Consider the following 24,504-nt stretch of genomic DNA (forward strand, 5'->3'; position numbering starts at 1 on the left):
GAAACTGTTAATCAGGTTGGGGGTGGGAGGAGAGAAATGACATAAGTGAAGATAGAGAGCCCTGGCCAGTGTGGCTCAGTTGGTTGGAGTGTTGTCCTGTACACCAAAGGGTGGCAGGTTCGATTCCCGGTCAGGGTGCATACCAAGGTTGTGGGTTCAATACCTGGCTTAGGCTGGGGCACATGCAGGAGGCAACTGCTGTTACTCTCACATCAATGTTTCACCCCCCTCCCCCCGTTCTCATACCCTCTCTCTGAAGAAAAATCAATGAACATGTCCTAGGATGAGCATTAAAAAAAGAAAGAAAATAGGGACTATTCAAGGAGTTTCCAGATATGATTAAATTTAGCTATGTTTGGCTGGAGCACAAGGTAAGGAAATACTGGGTGGCAGAGATGAAAAAGTATTAAATCCCAAGCTGAAAAAGTTTTTGGATTTGACTTGTATATTGAGGAACTATTAAATATTTTAGGTAGGGAAGTGATGGATCATATCTGTGGTTTAGGAAAATTAATGTGTCACTCGAGTATAAGATGAATTGCATGAGAAATTAGAGAATGCTTCAGAAGATGGAGGTTGTGCCCTGGCTGGTGTGGCTCAGTTGGTTGGGTGGCATCCTGTGCACTAAAGTGTTGCTGGTTTGATTCTGTCATCAGGGCACATGCCTGGGTTTGGGGATCGATCTCCAGCAGGAGGCATGCAGGGGGCAGCCAACTGATGTGCTCTTGCATCGATGTTTCTCTCTCTCCCTCTTCCTTCCTCTTTCTCTAAAAATCAAAAAAATTTTTTTAAAAAAGGTGGTGGTTGCAGCTTGGGTGGAAATATTTAATATCCTGGACAAGGCCCAGGCAGTGGGAATAAAATATTACAAAGAAAGAACAAGATTTACTTGGAAACGACTGAATATGGAATTGAGAAAGGAATCACACATTACCATGTTGGCAGTAATGAGAGTGTGCAATCCATTTTAGTTTATTCTTGTGTAAGCTGGTGGTCTAGTTTCAGTGTTTTGCATGTACCTGTCCAATTTTCCCAGTACCATTTATTCAAGAGTTGTCTTTACCTCATTGTATGCTCCAAAACATTCAAACACGTGGAGGCTAAATAGCATGTTATTAAACAATGAACGGGTTAATAATGTCATCAATGAAGAGATCAAAACTTACCTAGAAACAAATGAAAATGAACATGCAACACCACAAAATCTATGAGACACAGCGAAAGTAGTCCTGAGAGGGAAGTTCATAGCACTATAGGCCCACCGCAAGAAGCAAGAAAAATCTAAAAAAAAAATTAACCCTACACCTTAAAGAACTAGAAAAACAACAAACAAAGCCCAGAGTAAGTAGAAAGAAGAAAATAATAAAGATCAAAGTGGAAATAAATGACATAGAGACTAAAAAACAAAAAACCCCAAAAGATCAATGAAACCAAGAGCTGGTTGTTTGAAAAGATAAACAAGACTGATGAACCTTTAGCCAGACTCATCAAGAAACAGAAAAGACCCAGATAAAATCTGAAATAAAAAGGTAAAGTAGTAATTAATACCACAGAAATACAAAGGATTATAGGAAAATACTGTGAACAACTGTATGTCAACAAATTGGACAACATGGGTGAAATGGATAAATTCCTAGAAACATAACAGACTTCCAAAACTGAACCAGGAAGAATCAGAAAACCTGAATAGGCTGATTATAACTAATAAAATTGAAGCAGTAATCAAAATACTTCCAGCATGGAATACTACGCAGCTGTAAAGAAGAAGAATCTCGTACCCTTTGGGACAGTATGGATGGACCCGGAGAATGTTATACTAAGTGAAATAAACCAGGCAGCGAAAGACAAACATCACATGGTCTCGCTTATACGTAGAATCTAAAGAACTTAATAAACTGATGAACAGAATAGATTCAATGACATGGAAGCATAGATGAGACTGACGAATGTCAGAGGGATGGAGGAGGGCGGGTGGGTGGAGGGGGAGAGAGTAACCAAAGAATTTAAATGCAGATATGCACAAACCAAAGACAGGGACAATGGTGGGGAGAGGGACTGGGGAGGGGGAAGGAATGGGGTGGAACGGGTCATTGGGGAGAAAAAGGGACATCTGTAATATTTTAAACAATAATAAAATAAAAAATAAAAAATACTTCCAGCAAACAAAAGTCCTGGACTGGATCGCTTCACAAGTGAATTTTACCAAACATTCAAACAGGAGCTAACACCTATCCTTCTCAAACTATTCTAAAAATTCAGGAAGAGGGAGGACTTCCAAGCTCTTTATATGAGGCCAGCATTATTCCAGTTCTAAAAACAGATAAAGACTCTACAAAGAAAGAAAATTATAGGCCAATATCCCTGATGAACATAGATACTAAAATCCTCAACAAAATACTACCAAATTGGATCTAGCAATATATTAAAAATATCATACACCATGATCCAGTGGGGTTTATTCTGGAGATAAAAGGTTGGTACCATATTCGCAAATCAATAAATGTGATACATCACATAAACAAAATGAAAGATGAAAATCACATGATTATACCAATATATGCAGAAAAAGCATTTGATAAAATCCAGCACCTATTTATGATAAAAACTCTCAGCAAAGTGGGAATAGAGTGATATTTCAGCATAAGGCCATATATGACAAACCTACAGCCTACATCACACTCCACAGGCAAAAACTAAGTGATTCCCTTAAGATCAGGAATAAGACAGGGATGCCTGCTTTCATCACTCTTATTCAACATAGTACTAGAAGTCCTAGCCACAGCGATCAGACAAGAAGAAAATTTTCCACTTAAACCCAGAAAAGCATTAGAGGAAACAATGTGTTATATGCCCTATCTCCCCTGACTTTCTCTTACTACTATTAGTTTTGCTATTTCCTTGCTTATGTGTGATTTTTAAACATTTTCACTTTATCTTTTAAAATTAGGCTTCATTTTGTTGCTGAATGGTATTTCCAAAAAAAAAAAAAGAATCTTTACGTGGAAAGTCTTAATCCAAATGATCTTAACCAACTTCCCTAGTTTATATAACTAACTCTTTACTGAGTCTCTTTTATTTTTTTATTTTTTATTATTATTATTTTTTAATTATATCTTTATTGATTTTAGAGAGAGGAGAGGAGAGGGAGAGAGATAGAAACATCAGTAATGAGAGAGTCATTGATTGGCTGCAGCCCACAACCCGGGCATGTGCCCTGACCGGGAATCGAACTCTGATCGCCTGGATCCTAGGTCAACGCTCAACCACTGAGCCACGCCCAGCCGGGCATACTGAGTCTCTTTTAACAAAAAGAAGGTACTTCATCTATTACTGGTTTCCAGATTCTCTAAAAAGTATACCAAATGTTTCGATCACAAGTGTCAAAATGCTTCTTCATCAGAACTACAATTTTACCAGGTGTCAAGTGAGTAGATAGCCACCGCTGCTGAGTAGTGCAAGACAGGAAACCTCCTGCTATCTCCTCTTCAAAACAAAAAACCTGCCTTTGTAATGTTAATACTTGCCCTCCAGTAGGCTTATCTGAGTCACCTATTGGAATGCATATTCTGAGAAATAAAATCTTATCTGAGCCTAAGCTAGCTAAGCCACTCAGTTTAATTCAGTTCACCTGTGGTTTGCAAAATCAGTGACTTTTGCTGTATACCTGTATTCATGGAAGTATGTCTCTTAAAATGTCAGTGTGTTTGCCAGTAAAAAAGCCTATCTAAAAGTTACGAAATGTGTTTGCCAATCTAGGGAACGCTAATTGCTCACTTTTAATTTTTCTCTTTACCTGATCCCTCCAGAATTTGGCAGTTCTTAGTGAGTCATGGCAATACATTTCTTTGCATAAATACAGTAAGACCAGTTCCATACTGTGTAGTCTTATTAACCAAGACTGACTGGAATGCCATGTCTAAGAGAGACATACCTAGATTCTGGATGTCACCAGAAAGCCTTAAGGAATTGAGATTGACTCTCAAACTGATTGAAGCCAATGGCAGAAATGACCCGACACCTTGCTTGGCCACATGGTTGGTGGCAATCTTTCCAGGGAAGGAAGGACAGTTGAGATGAACCTCAAAACACCTTTGGGGCCCTAGCTGTTTTCGCTCAGTGGTTAGAGCATCTGCCCACAGACTGAAGGGTCCCAGGTTTGATTCTGGTCAAGGGCACATACCTTGGTTGCAGGCTCGATCCCAGGCCCTGTCCTGGGCAAGTGCAGGAGGCAACCAATCCATGAGTCTCTTTCACGTTGATGTTTCTCTCTCTCTCTCTTCCTTTCTGCCCTCTCTGAAAAGCAGTGGGAAAAATATCCTTGGGCCAGGATTAAAAACAAAACACCTTTGGGGGTCCTCAAATTTGGAACTTGAGGACATGACCCAAATGTACAGGTGTTCCGGGCACAGCCTGATGGCAACTGTGGCCTTGGCTCCCCTGCCCTGAGGGGCTGACTGCTGACTAAAAGTTAATCTAAAGATTCCTTATGAATAAGTGAGATTCCAGCCAAACAAATTGGAGAAAGCCTATATCATCGATTTGATCAGTTGCTACTCTGGTTGTGTTTATGCAAATAATCAAGTCAAATTAAAACTGGACTTAATATCGACTCTTTAAACATGAGGGTAATCTTAGGGAGAAAAATTATGTTTCAATGAAAACCACAATGCCCAACTGTGGGTATTGGACTCCTGTGCAGTTAAGTGTCTTCAAAGTTTTGTTTTGAAGGCTGTGTCTGTGTATCCCACACAGGCCTCAGCACCTAATGACCTCACCAGAGATGTTCTAACTTCAGTCTCTCAGATTGTCACTGCTTGCTTTCATTCTAGCAAAAGCCTTGCATTTGGAAATCTTTGCAGTTGGTTTATGATTTGCCCTGTGCACTAACCTTTGTGTTTTCTTGCTTCTGTTTTCATAGGATGTATGCCTGTGTCTGTATTTACCTGACTGCATCCTCACACAATACAGGCCTTGCTTTAGAAGCCATCTACATCACCGTCCTCTGAAATGAGGCCCAACAGCCTGGACTTATGATTGAATCAATGAAACATGGATGGTCTTAGCAGTTTCACTTGAAACTGCTTTTCCTTTTCTGTCCAAACAGGTCAGAGAGAAAGGACCCCCAGTTTCTCATGGGGGAAATCTGAGAATATTTCCCTTAGCTTAATTTAGATTAATTATGGTGGACAAAAAGACTTCAGACAGGTCAACACACCTGCCTCCAGGGAGGCCATTCCTCCAACCTGATTGGGGACACTAAGTTAGTCTTTCCTTTTATCACATGGTTTTTTCCTCTCACTAGACCTTTAGTTGTTATGTCTCCTCACTTTTGAATTGTCAAGTTTGTCATTTCTAGAATTCAACAAGGATGTCAGCTTGTCTAACACATCAACCTCCTGGACATTGCCCACGTCACCTCCCTGGGACGCCAGGCTGACACGGACTTTGCAGAATCCCTCTTCTCTGCACAAGGACTCTTTCCCTTTTTGCTTCACCCTTCCTCTGTCAGACAGCGAGGACCTCTGAACCTGGGGATGGGCAGATCTAGGCCCCTTGGCAGCAGGAAGCAGTTACAGAAGACAGAGCCCTTCAGCCATTTCTCCTTTGTGAAACTGGAGAGATTTCTCTTTTCTCGGGGAATGATACTGTTGTAATGACCTGGCTATTAATGAACTGGAAAGGAACAGAGGGAAGGCCAAATGTTACAGGATGCCCAGTTAATGCCTTTATGCCACCAGCATTAGTGTCTCTACTTCTGTCACCAGGTTCCTCTTTCAACTATTTCCCTTCCATAACCTACTGTGGAACTTGGAAGGCCAGTTTTCCTTGCCTATGCCTACGAAGAATAGGCCAAAATAACTGAATTTTTGAATACCATCTTTCATCTGTATCTAGTTGGAGGGGTGTGTGTATAGTTTTTAATGGAACAATAACAAATGTATTAAAATTCTTTAATGTTTTTTAAAGTGTCCTTTTAAATCTACCTTTTGAGTAAATCCTGTGGAATTGACCATGAATAGTTTCTCATATATTCAAGCCGGTAATTTTTAAAGTATTACATAAATTAAGAAAATATTACCTAAAGGTATTTCACATTGAATAAATATAGAATATACTTAGTTCAAATATTTAGAAAGAGCTTTGTTTAACAACTGTTATTTTATAACTACTCTACTGTGAATTTGAGTGTAAAAACATAACTTTGCTTAGTTAGTAAGTGGTTGATAGCTGTCCACTCTGTGCAGAAATGTATCTGAATATCCAGGAGAATAATACCTGAAAAAAAAAAAGAATTTTTTATTAGATACTGGTAAAAAGATTCAGCCCAGTAGGCACAAAAGATTCAGTATAAGGTTGTTTTTATTGGAAATAATTCTATGAATGAAACCTCTGAATAATTACGCTCCAGTAGTGCTTTGTGCAGAAGGTTAGAGCCTGACAAGAAAAAGAACATTGCCCTGGCTGGGTGGCTTGGTTGGAGCATCAGCAAAAGATTGTGGGTTTGATTCCCAGTCAGGGCACATACGCTGGTTGCAGGTTTGATCCCCGGTCAGGGTGCACAAGGGAGGCAGTCGATGGACGTTTCTCTCCCTCCCTCCCTCCTTCCCTCCCTCTCTCCAAGCATATCCTCAAGTGAGGATTGAAAAAACACAACAAAACACCAACTCACAAGACTGCTAGGTAACAAAACATTTAAGGGCTATCAATGCAGTGGCAAAGAATATTTTCAAAGGAAGATACTTAGACCCGGTATTTTATGGAAGTGACTTTGTTTTTATTATGTCAAGTGACTGATGTTGCTTTAATGATCATAGCTAATAGATTTTTTTTCATAAGTTAGTCAACACAGTGTATAATTACTAATCAATTTCTGCATTCAGATTATTTTAGAGGTTATTCTCCACGTATGTTTTAATCAGGCCTGTTTAGCCATAAAAACAAAAATTTCTGGGAGCATAATTCATACTAAAGAACTATTTCATAAATGGCTTACAAGGAAATTAATCGATTTCATTTCTACAGTACTATAAATTTATATCTATATATAGAACATTTTATGAAAGGTTTAGTATAAAAGTATTAAGTATATTGGTTAATGTATTGTGGGGTGCTTCATACACCATGGAAAGAATTTACATGCATATAAAAATATGTCACAACCTGGCAGACATTCTAGAATATAATAAATGACTAAAAAATCTGAACTCTAATTTAAAACTTTCCAAAACACTTAAAATAAGCCTCCTAAGGTGTTTTCTCCAGAGAAAACCTAAAGTTTGAGACTTGTTTTGTCCTTTGTTAGTGATCTTTATCCTCAGATGCTTGGCTTAAAAACTCATAATTGAGAGAATACTAATTTCTTCCACAATTTGTCAAGTTATAGTGGACAAAGCAGAGCTACATTTTCTTTATAGTGTGCTTTTATAGGCAGCCATAGTTAAACATACAAACACAAAAAACTATCTTAAAGAATGTTTTTCCCCTAAAGGTTACCTACTCGGAAAAAAATTTTCCTCCATCAGATCTCTTCAAAGAATTCATACCCTGAGGAATTCACAACCGTTTCTCTCTCTGAGTGAGTCACAAAATTTAAAGTAGCCCTCACCTTCCCAGGCCTTATACATATGTCAGACACAAGATAGGTATTTTTTATGTAAGTGGCAAGAAGTAGATAAAAAAAAATAAAAACTACAATTTAAAAAATTGTGCTGCCGTATGGTAGGTGCTAACCACATACTCCTCATAAAAGAACCAAAATGAACTTCCAAAAAAGAACTGTAAATTCCTTTTCTCTGCTCCTTAGCTACCGCTATCCCAATTTACTTCTATATGGCCTTGAAGAATATAAGTGAATTAACCTTACTCTAGACCCACGTAGAATTTAGGTTATTATACAGTTACCATGTCAGAAACATGCCAAAACAAAAGGCCTGTATGCACGCTCCTCTCTCCAATGAGATGTCTCCTAACAGCATCTTCCCCTCCCGAGTTTAGGCGGAGACCCAGGAAACAGAAGAGTTCCGAAATATCCCTGACTGTGGTGTAGACAAGGGCTAGAACTCAGACCTTCTAACATGTAGTCCCGGATCCCTTCTCTCATCATACCAACTACCTTTATTAGAAACTTTAAAGATTACTAAAATTGGAAGGCAATATGAAGTAAATGTTTAGGCTAAAAAGAGCAGAGAGAATGTGACCGACCATTGATAATCGGTCTTATAAAGAATAATTTGTTCTAAAACAGTCAAGTGATCCTTGAAAATACGATTGCAAAAATAAACCATTTTAAGATTGTATTTGTCTCTTTTCATAGAAAGACAAAGTTTCAAAGATTTCTATACAACACCGCTTTATAGAGCCTAAAGCTTTAAAAAAAAAAAAAATCAGAAACTTGGAAAAGTGAGCTAACCAAATTTTTTCATGATAACTAGCCAATTTAAAAAGTAAAATCCTAGGTCCCAGAATGTTAGAAGTTAAAATTTTACAATAGTATTATGACAAGGCACCATATTAGAGTCTAACATGAGAGTTTTTTATTTCCCCTCATGCTCTGTAAAATAATCCTAGAAAGGTGTAAAAAGAAGACTTCTATTCAAGAAAGTTCTTTACCATTGATTAATTCTAATAGCTCATTCCATTTGGGGGGCCCTTTAGTTTGCTTTGTTTCATTTTTCTATAATTTTGTTAGCAAATTGTACTGAAAGTTATTTTAAATTTACATAAAATAGTATTCTTCCTAAAGGGACATGCAAATGTGTAAAGATTAACTTGATTTTCTTTTCTTGAGAAAAGATTTTCATATTTTCTTCATTTAGTGGTTTTACACATAGTTTATATGCTATATAAACTTTTTGGTATTATCATATTTGTAAATTATATATAGTAGATATACATTTTATGATATTCCTTTGGTATATTTTATATGTATTAATATTTTCAAAGCTAACTTATTGGCACTGTCTTGGTCAAGGAGTTCTCATAAATCTTCCAAAAGTGCACAAACTTAACATCTTTGGGAGGAATTTACCTGCAGAATATATGTGAACAGAAAACAAATTTTAAACTTACATAAAATTATTTTTGTGTTTTTAAATTAATTGTGTTTCCATATGTACTAAAAATCACTAATATTAAATAAGAAGAATCGTTTATATAAGTTATAAGTTTTAAAATTGGAATTTATATTCTCTTGTATTAGAGAAAGTAAGAAGTAAGTGTAGGACTAGAAAAATGTGACCTTTAATTCTGCAGGTGTTGTGGGCATTTTCACAGAATAAAAGTGGTATGGTTCTCTATTTTGCTTACAAGGTCTGAGAGGATTAGGTTTAATGCTCTTCAAATTAACCTCATTTTAAAAACTTAATCTTGAAAGTAGGTTCCTGCTACATTACTATGAAGTACCTGCATATCATAGACAACATTATTGTTTTCAAATATAGATTATAACTTTCTTTTTGATAGTCAACATACTTATTTTCTATTTGTAATACTCCCATTAATATAAGTGTGAGCTTAATAATATATGCAGGGAACTATGACAATCAGAATCTATAGGCCTGTTTTCTAAATCAGGTTCACAGTAAAGATTAATTTAATTTGAACTCTGTATTTGGGTAATCTTTACTAAAGCATGTCTTAAACTAGTGCAGAAATGTCTCAAATGACATTCCAGTTTAACTTGGAAATGTGTGTATCAATCAGAACATTGTTTAACTTGAGTGAACAAAGTGATCAAGAGCACAGGTAAAGGCATACACTGGTCTCATGTAGTGTTTCGTAGGTCACATTTTGACACTGGATATGAAATGTAGGTTTGAAAACAGAAAAACCACATCATAATTTGAACTCCTCAAAGTCTACTTTTCCTACCTTACTATTTCCTCTGGGTAGCAGTTGTTAATGCTGTTGATGTTTTCCTGTAGAAGAGACCCAGGTCCTGCTTTGATCTCTTGAAGCTTTTTCAGTCCACCGCTTGTTACAAAAAGTCCTCGAGCTTTGCTGTCATGTGGCAGCACCTTGAAAAGCGAAGCGCATGAAAATGTCAGCTTTGCACCCAAGCCAGTTTGGCTCAGTGGTTAGAGTGGTGACCTGCGGACTGAAGGGTCCCGTACATGGGTTGCAGGCTCGATCCCCAGCCCCATGAGCCTAATTTGCTGATGATTAAAGTAAAATTCAGTCTTTTTAGAAATGTATGAACTGTTTACGTTGTGCAGATGGAATAAAGGCGATGAACATGAGCAAAGGCAATGGAGATTTACTCATATGCATAAAACAAAGTGGTGTCCCTCCTTTGCTGACACCCATTCTAAATCTTTCCCCGACCTACAAAATTAAAGGCACACTCCTTAACAATGCCCAGGCCTTCTGGGACTCAGCAGCTAAATACCTCTCCAGCTTCCTTTCCCATTAATCTCTACCCCAGATTTTGTCAATAACCTCAAAGGGTATGCGCCAGGCCATTGCTTGCTTTGCCCCTGCTGTTTCCTCTCCTAGATTCCCTCCGCCTTCCATGCACTTCCCCGCATTTCCTTGGCTAACTCTTGCTTATCTTTTAAGAGTCAGCTCAGGTGTTACTTCCTTTCAGAAACTTTCTCTGGGACACCCCTATTCCCTTATCCCAGGGTGAGTTAGGTATACTTTTCTACTTTCATTGCATTCTGTTAAACCCCATGCACGTGCCACATAATATTTTAATTATCAGTCTATATGTCTGTCACACATAAATGTCATGAAGGCAGAAACTGCACCTTTATTCATTCATTTATTTCTCTAGTGCCAGGTGCCTAATAGATGCTCAATTAATGTTCAGCAAATGAATGAACATACTAAGGAGTAGGCAAGAAAAGGAAACTGAGATGTTAAAAGGACAGAAGAAGAATCAGGAAAGCAAGGAATCAGCAAATCCAAGAGGTTTTAAGAAGCAACCAGTGAGAACTGAAGAAGGTCCCTGGGTTTGACAGCGGGTCTGTGTGTGGCGAGGACAGAGCCAGTGCGGATGAGGAAATTTACTCCGCATGGCCACAGCTGACCAGGCGAGGAAGGCCCGGAGAGGGTTCGCAGTGGGGGGACCCCGCTCTTCCTTGGTGGTCACTACTGTTCCCTCTGACAGAAACACCCTTTCTTTCCCCGCCATTCCCACCCTTTCTCCAGAGCCAGCTTTTTTCACTTGGACTTGCCCCACTGCGTCCCCCGGGAGCACCTCGGTGCACTCCTTATTCCTTCTTTCTAAGATGAGTTTATCAGGGAGTCTCGCACACTGATTTTCTAACTGTTTCTTCTCGTCTCCCCAGCTAAGTTATAAAGTTCCTTGGAGAAGAACTTTGTCTTATTCTTTTTTGTCCCTCTCAGAGCTTTACAGGGTACATGTAGGCATTTAACAAATACTTAAAACTGCAAAAGGAGCGGGGTAATAGAATGTTAATACACATCACAATAAAAGACAATAAAAGATTACAGTAGTATATATTTCAAAAAAGGGAATGGTCGCCCGGCCGGGCGTGGGTCAGCGGTTGAGCGTCGACCTGGGATCCAGGCGATCGGGGTTCAATTCCCAGTCAGGGGGGGTTGTGAGCTCGATCAATGACTCTCTCATCATTGATGTTTCTATCTGTCTCTCCCTCTCCTTTCCTCTCTCTGAAATCAATAAAGATTTTAAAAAAAAAAGCAAAAAGTAAAAAAAAAAAAGGAACTGTCTGCAGATATCAGTTTTAAATATTTTTTTGGCCCGGAGAGTTTTCATCCCTCCTATGTCTGTCCCCGGCCACAGTAAACTACTATCTTTTTACCTCCAGGCTGGCTTTCCCTCCTCTTTCTAGTGCTCTGGTATCTTTAGATTAAGAAAACACAAAATTCTGCCTGAAGCAAACACTCCCAAAGGCATATTTATAAGAGTACATAATATGAGGTTTGTCTTTATTTTATCTTGGCTATCCAGCCTTCCACAAATCTCACTGATTAATTTTTATTTACTTCAGTGACTGATTTTTAACTCTTAATTTGGGTTAATGTTCATTTTCATGTGCCTGGGATTGAGCTAAACTATTTTCATATAACATCTCATTTAACTTTACAATGATCCTATGAAATAGGTATTCTTATTACCCCATTTTATGGGTAATCATACTAAGGTTTAGAAAAGTTAAGACTTTGATAAAGATATTACAGCTTGTAAATGTAAATCCAGGTACCCTGACTCCACAGCTTGAGCTCAGAGCCACTATGGGATAGTGCTTCCACAGACTCCATTTTCTTAAATATCCTGAGCCCAATTTAACCAGTTCTTTTTTTGTTTTAATTTTTAATTTTTTATTGATTTCAGAGGGGAAGAGGGAGAGAGAAACATGGATGGTGAGAGAGAGTCATTGATCTCCTGCCTCCTGCATGCCCCTGCTGGGGACTGAGCCTGCAACCCGGGCATGTGACCTGACCAGGAATCAATCTCAATCTCCTAGGCTGATGCTCAACCACTGAGCCACATCAGCTGGGCTGACCAGGTCTTGATACTTAGGGTCGCACCCTGGCCGCCAGTGGCTGTGGGGAGGCAGTCACTCTCTCAGCCTTTGCTGTCAGTAGTCAGTCCTGCTGGCTAGCAGCTTGGCCTTCCTACCATCCTACTTTCAATCTGCAATAAGCTAAGAAATATGACCACTTCATTTTTAAAATTTTTTTTTGAAGAGTGATCTGGTTTGTTTTTTAATACTTGACTTGCTTTCTGGATTATTGAATTTATAAAACTGCACTGGAGGCCTGTGGCTTGGGCTGGGGTGGGGGTCTCAGGAGCCCGGCCCCTCCCCTCCTTCCTCTGGGGGCGGAGCTGCCCCCCCCCCCAGGGGCCCTGTGGTCAGTCTGCTCCGAGGCTGAGGTGCGGGGGAGGTGAGGGGCCCCCGCCCTTCCAGTTCTGAGGCACAAGATGGTGGCTCTGCCTCCTGTGGCCCTAAACTGCCTGGCTGCTGCCCTCACCCTCCTCACCCTCGGCCCAGAGGGTCTCCCAGGACCCCGGGGGCACCCACAGAAGCAGTGGCCAGGTTGCGGGTCAGGCCGCGGTGGAAGGGGTTGGGGGGCGCTGGCGGAGGTGGGCGATGCGGGCGAGGAGATGGACTCCCGGGGGTGGTGTTGCTGGCACCAGGTAGAGGGGCGAGGCCGGGAGCAGGGGCCCCGTGGGGAAGGGGGACAGCAGCAGGAAGGTGCAGACAGGAGCCCCTGGACCGCAGCCCCAGCCCGCAGGGTGGACGGACAGGAGGGGGACCCGCCAGGTACAGGCCCCGCAGAAGCACCACCAGCTGCAGCGCCAGGTCGGCCACGGAGAGCGGGGGGTTCCGCTCCCCCGCAGCTCTCCATCCAGGGGCGGTGGGGATCGCAGCGGGGACACACAAAAAATGAGAGGAATAATAAAATTATTCATTATTGCTTTGCTTAATGGATGATTATTAATAAAAACTGTTTCAAATAAAAAATGTTTCTTACTCGAAAGTTAAATAATGATGTTCTGAAAGTGTTCTGGCCAAAAGAGTTATAACGAAAGGGGAACAGGAATAAATTTTGTGACCTTGGGTTAGGCAAAGTCTCTTAGGTATAGCTCCAACTGCACAAGCAACAAAAGAAAAAAATATATAAATTAAATTTCATTAAAATTTAAAAGTGTTCTGCTGCAAATGATACCATCAAGAAAGTGATAAGACAATCCACAGATTGGGAGAAAATACTTGTAAACCATATACCTGATAAGTACTTGTACCCAGAATATATAAAGAACCTTTACAACTCAAGACTAGCCTTAGTTTTAAATGGGCAAAGAGTCTGATTAGAAGTTTCTCCAAAGAAGATCTATGAATGGCCAATAAACAAATGAAAAGATTTTCAACATCATTAACTGTCTGGACACGGTCCACGCCACCTGAGGGCCTGGAGCCAGGGACTCGACCCTCCCCACAAGTTCCTGTGAGGAGCCAAAATAAAGATAGGTCTGGGCTCATGCAGGAGGCAGGATGTTTACTCTGAAAGTGTGTTTTGCAGCCTTGAAAGAACTACTTTGTATCACCCTCCTTACCTGTTGTTTGTGACTCACTATATAATAAAGGCTTGAAGCCATTTGGGGCTGCACCTCATTGGAGGGCAGCCCTCCTGATCCCATGACTTTGTTTGTCTCTTTAATTCCCACCCCTCCAACTCAGGTTTGTTCCTCTTTCAGGCCGGTTTCTGACATGCAACCTAAACCTAGTAGATTTTCTCAGGACTTTTTTTTCTAGTTGAGGCCAACCAAGCTTCAGAGGCGACCACATTACTTCCAGGGCTGGAAAGCAAATTTGCAGTGGCCAAAGATGAGACAAAAGGCAGGAGCTGGCAACATGCAGACCTGGAAATGACTGTTGTTGTTTTAAAGTGATGAGGGCCTCCCGCTTCCAATTATTTCTCCCCGTCTGGGGGTGGTTCCTGGGCGCAGGAGGAAATCCCTAAAGGCTGGGGAAGATCTCGGATAGGCGGGAGGAGGAGACCCCCAAAACTTTACGGAACTGCGGCAGGCTGGTGGCTGGCAGCAGCCAAGGACCTCGGGGTCCCAAGGTGCAGGGGGCATCCCAGGGGCAGCGGCCACCCCCTCGACACCACAACAAAAGGGTGGAGGCTGCCTTCGAGCCCAGGCTGCTAGGACGCGAGCCCGGAGGAGAGAACGGGCGGCGGCCACCCAGAGGCTGCCCCAGTCGCCGGGCCGACGGAGGAGACGGAGCCGCGCCTCCGCCTCTGGGCATAAAGAAAAGGACCTTCGGGTGCATCCGAACGCGCCACCCGAAGCAGCAAACCTGGTGCCACCCGCACCCCCACCTGTCCCGGCCCCTCGGGAGCACCTGCTCCAGGCCCCTCGGGGTCCCCAGCGGCACCGCCCCCTCCGGAGCGCAGCGCGGGGCTGCAGGCCCGGCTCCAGCGACCGCGACACAATGCGGGGGGAGAGCCTCCCGCCGCCTCTGCGGCAGGCCCGTGGCCACACAAAAGCCCGCCCGGCCTCGCCTCCCGCCCCGAGCGCACCCACCTTGGGCCCCGGCGCCCGGATCCCGCAGCGTCTTGGTCGCCGCCTTCCAGACGTGGCCGCCCAGCAGGCAGAGCAGGAGCGCGGCCGACCTGCTCATCTCCGCTCCGCCAGCCGGGGCGGCCTCCCCGACCCCAGGACCGAAGGGCGCTCAGGGGCGGGGGCGGCGGCGCCGGCCTCCACGTCCCAGGCTCCGCGCGGGGCCCGCCGTCCAATTGGCAGCGCCCCCGCCGCTCCCTCCTCCGAGCACCCGGTGGGTTCCCCGAAGGGCCGGCGCAGGGGCCTCCCCCCCCCCTTAACCCCTTCGGGACCTGCCCCCCCGGGGGTGGCTCCCAGTTCCCGGCTCCTGGTGCCACCTGGCGGCCGCCGCTCTGCGGCGGGACTGTGCCCCTGGAGCCTGGCTCCTGCCCGCACCTCCCCGCTGGAGCAAGGGAGCGCGACTTTTGGCACCGATATAGCCCGCACCCCTCATCCCCCGCGGCTTTGGGAAAAAACACACATCTGCCTTTCCTCCACACCTGGTTAACTGAGGGCCCAGGGTGTGACCTGCCTCGGTTTCCTGCGCAATGCCACCCTGCAGCCTTCTTGTCCCAGCCCGCCTGTGCTCCCAGGGTAGATTCCACACCCAGCCTAAAGTCAGCGGGAAGGGGATCCTAAGCCTGTAGAAACTGTGGTGGCCCCTCCGTGCCTGACTGTTGACAGATGAACATCTCCAGGTTGAAATGCGCTTAGATATTTCTGGAAGGTTAGCGTGGGTAGGAAATTTACCTTGATTGAGGCCCTAGATACTTTTCTTCACTTTTGTTTTGTTTTCACTATAATGTGATGTAAGAGGCAGGTATTGTTATCCCCACTTACAGATGAGAAAAGAGAATCGAAGGAGGGCCGAGGAATTTGTCATTAGCATACAGCTGGTCAGTGACAGTTATGGTTCAAATACAGCAGGTTGGTCCCAAGGATGAAGCTCTTTGCAAAAACCTCAGGCTTCCCTTACGCAGACGTACACTCTCACCTCAACCCCAGCTTCCCATTCTCTCAACTTGCTCCTGTCAGTGTGCATTCCTCACACAACCCTCAGGAGCCCATGACTCTCTACTCCATCTCCAACCAGCACAGCATTGACCCCGGGACCTCTGCAAGGGACCAAGGCTCTATGGAAATCCGCACCAGATTCACCCTCTTCCCAGTGCTGCCTCCAGAACACTAGGCCAGAGGAGGGTTTTTACTGTAGTTTTATTAATTAGGCATTAAGGCATGGTAGGCGCTGGACCAAAAAGAGAATGAAGTGTGGCACTTGCCCACTTGGCTTATAATAGACAAATTATTGTGAGACAATAAAAAACAGCAGGTGGAGAAGCCCATATGGGTTTTATTGTCACCCTCGGGACCAATGCTACAATTAGTGCAAATTGCACACCTGCACATGGTAGCAGGTAGTCAGGAAGGTGGAAAGAAAACCCACAATTAGGGACTGCCTGATCCCTCCTCCTTCTAACTTCCATTGTCAGAGCCTCAGTGTCCACCTCAGAGCTCGGGGAGAGAAGCACATGGGATGACCATCCAGCTCAGCCCTCAACTCCAGCTTGGGTGCCAGCCCACAGGAGCACAGAGCCCCGGCCAGCTAGATGGCTGGGTGGAGGATGGCTTCAGGGAGCAGGGCGGCCCCAAAGTTTTCAGGCCACTTTCTTGGCCTAGGGAGCTGTTTCTAAGAGAAGTGGCATTAAGCCCACCCTGGAGTTGAAATGTCTCACTTCAAATATGTTGATGTGCCTTTGCCAAGAGACAGGCGCAGCCTCGGGGGTAGGGGGTGGTATGAATCAAGAACCAGGTTGATTTTGAGGCAATCACCTGGGACTCCTACAAAATCCTGAAAACTGAAGCATAAGGCCTCATGAGGGAATGAAGGACACTATTAGAGTTGGGATTTCTAAAATATGCCACTCTCATTGGACTGGAGATGTTTCCTCAAGCCAGTTTACTTGGATAGTATTATTATTACTATCCTACAGATAAACAGAGGGTCAGTGAAAAATAATTTGCCCAAATATCTAGGTCTGATGACAGTGAACTCAACTCTCTATACCATGTATCCGAAGGATAAATTTCATGCAAATGATTCAAGTTATCTCCAGCTGTCCAAATGGTTTTAAAAACCTGTTCTACTCCCTATATGGTTCTGGTCTAGTTAATAGTATCTAGTGAGTGGAATTGTGCCTATGTCAATTTCCTGGCTTTGCTAACATATAAGATGTTACCATTGGGAGGAGATGGGTGCAGGGTGTAAGGAACCCCTCTGTGCTATTTTTTGTAACTTCTCATGAGTCCATAATTATTTCTAAATAAAATGTTAAAAAACACACAAAAACATAAAACCCTGTTCTGTATCACTTTTTTATAAGCTTTACTATTTACTCAAGACACTGGTGTTTTGTGATCCTAGTATAGAGTTCTAGAACTTTTCAGAGTGGGAGTAGTCTTAGTAAACACTAAATGATTAGTCTGATCAAGTTTGGGTCACAATCATGACTATAGGTGCTCAGGTATAATGATTGTTATTATTGTGTGTATAATAACATTTTTGTAGATGACATAGCACTTTAGGGGAAGTTTCTATACCGTTATAGCAACATCGAGGCTTGTATAAATAGTTTCAGAAGCCCTCCTCCCCATTTTGCAGATGCTATTTAGAAACAGAAACAAGTTGAATACTTTGCACAGTGCACCTTCAACCTGCAAGCCAGTCTCCATGCCAAGAGGAGAGCTGGGACCCCCATGTGCATTCTTTCATGGGGTGGATGTTTTCCAGTTCCTCAGATGGGAGGCTAAAAAAGGACAAATTCTGCTAAATCACACAAACAAGTGCACTTGTGTATCACCTGCCCAGAGTTATGTAAGAATTAAATAATCACACTTCTCCTTTACTGGAATAAAAGTTCATGGCTTACCATGTTTCAATAAGCAGACTTCCACCTAGTAACTGTGGGGGGGAAATCAGTGCCTGAGTGGGAGTGTCTGCAGAACAATGGAAATTAGAAGTGTTATTTTCTTCTAGAACTTTTGAAAATCTCACAGTTTGACTAAGATGAATTATGACTGTACTTACTGGAAATTGCTTAGAAGTTGCATGACTGTGCAGCATTTGATGTTAATTTGCAAGTTCCCTGCCAAAAGCAGTGATGCCACATATAGAACTTTCCCTGCCTGAATTTTCCAGGGACCTTGATTTCACAGGCTCTGCGTCAAGGTTCCTTAGCCCAAGATTATTCTATTGAAATCTTTCCTGAGGCTGGTGCCCCTGGGATGGAATTTTAATTGTCTGAATTTACTTCAAGAGGCATTTTCCTCCCTCTCCCCTTTCTCTTGTCCCCTGTCCCTCACCCACCACCGGTCCCTGAGTGAAAAGCTGCCTGTGAACAACTTTTTATGAGGTTTATACAGATCAGGAAGTGTGTTCCTGGACATTCCCACTTTTGTTTGCTGCTGCTCTTACTAAAGTTAGAAAAAATGCAGCCATACGTAGAAATTATAAGGGCTTGGCATTTTTTTCAGAACTCATTTTGCCATCCATTTGAAAAAGAAAGAGGTGAAGAAATTCTTCAAAAGGAATTGCTGTGTTTCTTTTAACCCTGACTCCAGCACTTTCTCCTCTATTTGTGGCTCCGCACCCATAGGTCAACCTCGGTGGCTTTCCAACAGGATCCTTCTTCCAAAGGCATCCTTCTTCATCTTCCTCTTCTTCCTACAACCTCCTCTCTCTCATTCAGGTTCTCAGCCAGGAGCAGCATCTTACTAAGGAGGTAATTCAGTGAATGAGTGTCTGCTTCGTGTGAGACAGTGCAAGTGTCCATCAGCCACAGAGGGACTCTATGGTGGTGTAATTGCAGATGCCCGTGTGACTGTGCTCCTCTGCACGCCCCACAGTGACCAAAGGAGTCCGGGACACAGCCCTGTGTCCTGGCTCTTGGGAAGAATATTTAGAAGCTAGTGGCTCACCAAGAATCTGGTAGCTCGGAGGAGTATTTTAGGCCTGTTCCATTATCACAACCCTTTGCTGGCCATTGAATTAATTGCATATGTGTTAATGGAACAGGCCTAAAATACTCCTCTGCTCTAATGGAACAGGCCTAAATGTCAGCGGGATGGAGAGGGGCAGGGGGATGGAGGGGCAGAGAGTAACCAAAGAATTTATATGCATATATGCACAACCCAAGGACAGGGACAATGGTGGGGAGAGTGACTGGGGAGGGGGAAGGAACGGGGGGGGAATGGGTCATTGGGGAGAAAAAGGGACATCTGTAATACTTTAAACAAAAATAAAAATTATTAAAAAAAAAAAAGAATTAATTGCATATAGACAAAGAAAGCTCGAGGAGAATGGGAAAGCGAGCTTCCATGTTTTAACAGGAAAAAGTGTTTATTTGTGACGACTGGGTCAGTCTTCCAAGACTTCGAGGGGAACGCCAGTCCAGCAAGGCAGAAAATAGAAAGTTTGGGGTGTCGTGTTTTGTTTTTTTCCCCAAAGAAAACTTAAAGAGCTGAGGGGTGGGGACGGGAAAATAATGGAGAAAAAGGAGAAGGTAATTAGCATTAATTGAACTCTTGTGGCCCTTCTGCAGCTGAAAACGGAGGAAAGCTTCCTGGGGCTGGAGGCCCTAACTCTTTGAGTGGCACTTTCTTATTATTTTCTTTTCCTTCCACTTTATTTCCTCTCTGTTTAATTTTGAGGCTCTTGACCCAAAGCTTTCTGCTGCCAGGACATTTTTCTTGATGCCCTAATCCTGTTTAATTATTAAACAAGGGTCTCTCCCACTAGCACTCCTCTTCATTACAAAGCCCCATAAACTTGGAAATGGGGGTGAGGAGGTGGTCTGTCTGGACAAATAGCACAAGAAGTTTAGATGCAGCCTTAGGAGACCACTTTCTGATAAAATGAAAGGGTTGAATGGACTGTATTGCCCTATAGATGTCTGAACTTCCCCTCTGATGAGTCTTAACCTCGGCTGCATTGGCTGCTGGTGTTCGCTTCTCACCTTCTTAAAGAGATGGAGGCGTCTATGGGGAAAAGGAAATTCACTGGTCTATAAAGTTTCATGAAAATTTAGCAAATATTTTATAGTTGTAGTCTTCTGAAATCTTCAAAAAGTAAATTTTTAAAAAAAAGAAGAAATAAAAGTCAGCTCAAACTCCTAACTTTCCTGTTGGGGATGTCTTAGGTGAAAACTGATGGTTTTCTTCAAAAAGGGAAGAAGAGGTAAAAAAAAAAAATAATTTCATAACTCTTGAAAGTTCTGATTTTATGTTTAAATATGAGTCCTTGGTTTTACAAATGCATTTTGTGTCTCAAATGTTGATTTGTAAGGCAGTGATATTATTTAATGTTATAAATTCTGGTTAACTTCTCTGCCCAGCAACATGTCTGAACACAGGGGAAATAGTTCTAATCTTTTTTTTTTTTTTTAAAGAGTTGGGTGAGAGGGTGTAACACTTTATTGATTTACCTTTAAATATATCTTTATTGATTTCAGAGAGAGGAAGGGATAGAAACATCAATGATGAGAGAGTCATTCATCAGCTGCCCCCACCAGGGATTGAGCCTGCAAACCGGCATATGTCCTGACCAGGAATCAAACTGCAATCTCCTGGATCATACAACCGCTGAGCCATGCCCGCTGGGCAGTTCCAATATTAATATGCCTGAACCTTATTTATACTTTTGCTAAAGGAATATATTTTTTTAACATGCCTTTATTTATTTCAGAAAGAGGAAAGGAGAGGGAGAGAGAAATAGAAACATCAATGATGAGAGAGCCGTCATTGATCGGCTGCCTCCTGCACGCCCCCAACCGGGAACCCTTTGCATTGCTAGTGGGAATGGAAAATGGTGTAGCCATTGTAGAGAACAGTATGGTGATCTCTCAAAAACATTAAATACACAGTTACTGTAGGACCCAGCAATTCCACTTCTAGGTCTATATCCAAAAGAATTGCAAGCAGGGACTCAAATAAATACTTGTACCCTAATGCTCATAGCAGCATTAAAAAAGAATGAAATTCTGATACGTGCTAGACATGGATTAACCTTGAAAACATTAGTTTAGCATTGAGCTAATAAATAAACCAAACACAAAGAACAAATATTATATGATTCCACTAATATGAGGTACCTAGAATAGGCAAATTCATAGAGACAGAAAGTAGGATGGAGGTTACCAGTCAGAAGGGTGAGGGGAAGTTGGAAACTTATTGTTTAATGGGTGCAGAGTTTCTATTTGGGATGGTGAGAAAGTTCTGGAAATAGTTTGCTCAACATTATGAATGTACATTAAAAAATTGAGCACCAAACTACTGCAGCTTTTGAAACTTTTAGCAATTTTAATTACTGAAAACCAAGAATGTAACCGGAAAGGCATTGAAATATGTCCATAAGAGTAAGCAGGGGTGGGGACTGAACAAATTAAATGAGGACAACTCACATGTACCAGATCTAACTTTTATATTGTACTATGAAACATACTGACATTTTTAATAGAGTTCTTAATTTTAATTGGATATATTTATATTCTAACTAGAAAGGAATGAAATTGAGAAGGCCTATAATTTTGCTGTAAATACATGTCACAAAAAAATTGAAAAAATCTGAATAGTCAACTTACTTTATAGCTTTGCTTATTAAAATATTTCCTGAAGAAAAGTATTCTGAATAGAAACACAAAGACAGTATATGTGGAAAATACTGAGCATAAATGCTTACGTATTTCAAAATGACAAAAACTAGAGTTGAGATGATTTCTCCTTTAGCAGACTTTGCTCTGAGCTTATTAGGTACCTCAGAATCTGTAGAGAGAATATTTGTATTAAAAACACATTCTATGGAGTAGAGTCTGTTGGAAGCGTCAACCACCAAATTTATTTAGCATAAAATACAACTTTGGTGAAATCTTGCAAGCAGTTTTACAAAACATATTAATAAGACCACATTAAAATATATGTTCTTCAGAAAAAATACTAGATCTGCCTAAAACTCTATTTTTGTGAATATGTACCAAGAATAGTTATCCTGTTTTAGATTAAAAATGTGGTTTTTTTAGAATTTTACTTTAATGTACATGGATATATGCTATTTTATCATTTCAGAAGGGATTTTATTTTTGAAAATCAGTTTTGAAAATCTTTGTCTAGGTCTATCAATTTACTAAGCCAATTTTGTGGTCAATAAATAAAGTTTTATTATTTTTAATGTAATTCTTCACTCTCAAAAGTGTCTGATTGGATGACTAAAATATACAGGGTGGGGCAAAGGTAAGTTTACAGTTGTCATTACGTGAAACACAGCTTATTCTGCGATTATTATTTATTAATTATTGTATTATTTTCATACAAACAACTGTAAACCTCCTTTTGCCCCCCCCCCCCCTCCCCGTATGGTCGCTCTGCCTGTGACTTAGCGATTCTACTTCAGGGCTGGGAGCAGCCAAAATGCGCACATTGAGCAACATAAGCAACATAAGAGCAAGGATGCTCACAGCAGATTATTTGTCATAACTCCAAACTGGAAACAACGAAACAATAAAAAATAGAATGGATAAACAGATTTTCGGTCTCACCTATTGCTGAACTTCAAGATCAGCCGCAAGGCTTTCCGACAATTTTCCTAGGATTCCTGTGTCAGTCTAAGACACGCTAACCCCTTCCTCGTGCTTGTGAGAACCTCGAGGTCCACGCCTTTTCCTGCCTGTTCCTGACTGTGAGGTGGAGCCAGGCCTGACGCTGAGGGAGCTCAGCTCACTGAGCATCCCCGCTGGGGCCTCCCTTTCTTCCCAGGCCCTGTTCTAATTCTGCTGTTGGAGATGCCGTTTTGCAATGACTGGCCAGGCCAGGCTCCACTTTAGCCTTGGAGAGCTGGGGCTGGGCTTTGAGCATTATTTGATGTCTCTCTTGATTTGGCTCAGTAAATAGAAGGAATAGGACAGTCTTTCCAGGAAGAATTTAAAATTTCCTCACCAGATTAACCAAAGATTTCATACGCATATATGCACAACCCAAGGACAGGGACAATGGTGGGGAGAGGGACTGGGGAGGGGGTGGGAAGGGGTGGAGTGGGTCATTGGGGAGAAAAAGGGACATCTGTAATATTTTAAACCAAAATAAACACACACACACACAAATTTCCTCACCAAGTGGCTCCTATTCTCATTTCTAACTCCGAACATGACCCCGCCTCTCACCCTTAAAAGGAACCAAGTCCGCAGCAGCAGCGGCCTCTGTTCCCCGCTGGGCAGAGACAAGATGATTTCCAAAGGCGGCTCGGGGGGCGGGGCTGCAGGGAGGCTCCCGCGGCCTCCCCACGGGGCCTTGGCTGCCATGGTGCTGCGGCCGCTCCCCCAGTCTTCGCTTAATGAGCAGTCCTTCGCTTTCTTTAATGTTCTATAATTTAAGATGAAAAACATTTTAGGGGTGACGCGGCATCCTTTTAAGAGATGGAAAAATTCAGGTGTGGAGAGGCGATGGGATTTGCATTTTCAGTATCCGCTTAGTGGTAAAGTCAGGGCCCAGTGGCTGCATCCTGAGCACTTGCAGCAGCTTCCAGGAGCCAAGGGGCTCGCTGGCTCCTCAGAGGGCTCCACAAGGAGGCGGCCCCACTGGGAGAATTTACACCACAGAACTAGGCAAAGGCTACACACCCGGGCTCCTCCCCTCCCCGAGGGCTGATTGTTAAGCCCTTTCCAGCCCACGGCCTCCCGAGCCCCCTAAATCCCACCTTATGCCACACCATTCTGAAGTAAAAGGCATCTTAAGACTTCTTGTAAATAATGTAATTTGTAAACAACAAAACCAAACCTCACCTTCTGAAATACTTTTATAGCATTGCTGTTACATGTTCTACTTTGCTACTTTAATTAGTTTTAAAGGATAAAATAAGTACATCATTTATAAAAGTTTTCCTGAGGCAGTGTGCTTTTATATTTTATGCTTAACTTCAGCCTACTTTTGCTATACCTTGGGACATTTCCCAAGTTTCTGTGTAAAGTTATCGAGAGCTCAGTAGATGGCACTACTACACTGTCTTTTTGGTCAATTTTCGAAATTGTTGCTTTCTGGGACATTGATCCAAAACTCCTTGTCTTAGAAAAGGGTTGAGAGGAAAACCCAGATCTCTTAACCTAGTTCTAAGTAGGTACCAACTAAGACTCTAAATCTCTGCTTTTTCAAATCCTTTAAAAATTTTGTGCCTTGAGTAAATATATTGTCTAAACATGCATTCTTTGGGCATTTATCTTTAATTCTTCTCATCTGAGATTCTGAAGGTATTCTGCTAATATTTTCTCTCCAGGTCTTAAAATTTCAATGGGCAGATGAATCCCCTCACAAATTCTTTAGTGGTTTTTTTTCCTATACATAAAACAACAAAGTCGAGAGAAGTTGGTATTGCTCTGAAAATTGAGTTTTTCCTCCCAGAAAACAGCCTTTCGGTTTTAAAAATGTCA

At 42.2% G+C, this 24,504-nt stretch overlaps 1 protein-coding gene and 1 long non-coding RNA gene across 2 annotated transcripts in view; one reads left to right on the forward strand and one right to left on the reverse strand.

Annotated features, from left to right (window-relative positions):
• Positions 1-24,504, forward strand: part of LOC308567816 (putative ankyrin repeat domain-containing protein 26-like protein) — a gene marked incomplete at both ends in the record, with an annotated part of 466,689 nt that overhangs the window by 95,798 nt on the left and 346,387 nt on the right. The window lies entirely within an intron of this gene.
• Positions 4,955-15,340, reverse strand: LOC308557953. Its single transcript, XR_013998910.1, has 3 exons — positions 15,023-15,340; positions 9,871-10,016; positions 4,955-6,276 (listed from the first exon to the last, which is right to left on the reverse strand). It is a non-coding gene; the product is annotated as an uncharacterized lncRNA (long non-coding RNA).

Source organism: Miniopterus schreibersii (assembly GCF_964146895.1).
Source record: "Miniopterus schreibersii genome assembly, chromosome: 1".
NCBI lineage: Eukaryota > Metazoa > Chordata > Mammalia > Chiroptera > Miniopteridae > Miniopterus > Miniopterus schreibersii.